The following is a 2,519-nucleotide window of genomic DNA, read 5'->3' on the forward strand; positions in this document are numbered from 1 at the left end:
CTTAGAAAACTCCCAATAGTTCATTTCCTTTTCTGTGGGCTTCCATGCCGAATGCAAAGTCCACAGTGAAGAGGGACCATGTCCCCTGGACATCAGCATGAGACAAGGTGAAGCTGCTTGCCTTCTGCAGGTTGGAGACAGTTAGTTGTAAATGATTGTCAAGAGAGAAGAAGGAAAGTTTTCATTTTCAATGAGATCAAAGTAAACAGAACAAGGAAAATAGCTACACTAATTGACCTTAGGAGACAAGAAGAAAAAAAAGGAGAGAGATAAAGTTGAAAGACAATTACAGTCATGTTTTAGACAAAGACACTAAACAAATTGTATTGTTTAATATATCTGTCAGTTCAAAATGTATATGGGTTTCTACTAGTTCCAAATGCACTGTATGATATTTTGAATAAAATGTGCGTGATGGTTGGAATTATTTCAAAAACACACAGAATCATTTTGTTTCTCCTTCAGAGAACATTTTCTATGGTCGCCTTTATTTTTTTTATTTTTTTATTTTTTTTTTTTTGCTTTTTTCTTTTTGGGCCACACCCGGTGATTCTCAGGGGTTACTACTGGCTATGTGCTCAGAAATCGCTCCTGGTTTAGGGTAGCATATGGGACACCGGGAGATCCAACCACAGTTCGTCCTAGGCTAGCACACACAAGGCAGATGCCTTACCACTTGCACCACAGCTCTGGCCCAGCCTTTGGTTTCTAATAATGAGTTCTAAGTCTTTTACACCTTTGTTTTATATTTCTCAATTCTCTTCTATGACTTTACCTGATGGATAAACAAGAAAAGTTGTCATGTTCAGTCACAGAACTGGAGAGGAGACAGAAACTTTTCTACCCCCAGTTAGTTTGAAGGTGGCAGATAACATAGATAAAACAGATAAAATAGAAAATCAGTTATGGAGCAGTAACAAAAAGTTAAATTCTATAAAATTGGGGACTGTGAGGAATGAATGGTACTTACGATGTGGTAGGAATTGAGGCCAAAAAAAATCCCTGAGTTATGTAAGCAAGAGTCGATGTGAAAGGGACTCCTCTTAGTAGGAAATTAATAAATTCTATGGCCAATTACATAGGAAATTTATCTGAAATGCTTAATAATGGAAAAATTGATTTAGCATTTCACTTTGTTCCTAAATATTTGCATTTTATATTTCTTTTAGAAGCTCATATTAAAATTAATAGTGGTCAGAGCAATAATACAGCTGTAATAGCAGTGACACAGCAATAACACAGTTTACCTTCTGCATGGCCAACCCCGGACCAACTGGGTTTATTTCTTACCATCCCACATTGTTTCCCAACCCTCAAGATCGATTTCTGAGTGCAGAAACAACAGTGACCACCGATCACAGTAGAGTGTGGCCCAGAATTTTTTTTAAGAAAAATTAAATATATACAAAGGCTGTCCTAATACTTCAATATTTCAGTTTGAATATATTTTTTATTCTAGTTCATATAATTTTGTCTTCAAGTCCTTTAGTCTTATAATCTGTTATAAGTTGGTATAATATTTTGTGGATAAAATCCTACTGCATTATTATACTTAGTACATTTCTAAGGGTAAAGAAAGTATAGATAAATAGATACATAGTTTTGTTTTGCTAGACTAATATATTATGAATTTTATGAATTTTATTATGTAACCTAAGAAACTTGCCTACACCACTTTTTTTATTCCAAGAATCTTGTAGTCTCTGATTAAACATTTAGATTGATTATCCATACCTAGATCTATAATTCTCGTCTATTAATCCTCGTCTATTTTCTTCATATGAAATTTATTCAATTAAAATGTAGTATTAAATGTATCACTAGCAGCACAATTAAAACAAATCATGGGGCCAGAGTGATAGCATAGTAGGTAGGGGATTTGCCTTGCATACAGTTGACCTGGATACAATCCCCAGCATCTCATATGGTCCCTCAATCATGCTGAGTAATTTCTGAGCACATAACCAGGAGTAACCTCTGTGTGCCACCATACATTGCCCAAAAACATATATGTGTGTATAAATATATGTGTGTTATGTATGGATATATACATTTATAAAATTATATATATATATATTAATTAAATGACTTTGTTTTACAAAGTTTTTGATATTTGAGTTTTTTAAGATAATTTTTATTGGGCTTGGAGAGATAGCACAGCGGTGTTTGCCTTGCAAGCGGCCGATCCAGGACCTAAGGTGGTTGGTTCAAATCCCGATGTCCCATATGGTCCCCTGTGCCTGCCAGGAGCTATTTCTGAGCAAACTGCCAGGAGTAACCCCTGAGCACCGCTGGGTGTGGCCCAAAAACCAAAAAAAAAAAAAGATAATTTTTATTGTGACCAATGTAAATTACAAATATTTCACAGTAATATTTGAGGTACATAGTGGCACTGAATCAGGGGTATTCCTACCACCAGTGTTGTCCTCTCCCAGTTCCCACAATCCCCCTACTTTGCCCCCTGGACTACTAAGATAACTGGTCCACTCTGTGTATAGCTTGTTGAAGATTGGCTATAA

Source organism: Suncus etruscus, chromosome 10, assembly GCF_024139225.1.
Source record: "Suncus etruscus isolate mSunEtr1 chromosome 10, mSunEtr1.pri.cur, whole genome shotgun sequence".
Taxonomy (NCBI): Eukaryota; Metazoa; Chordata; class Mammalia; order Eulipotyphla; family Soricidae; genus Suncus; species Suncus etruscus.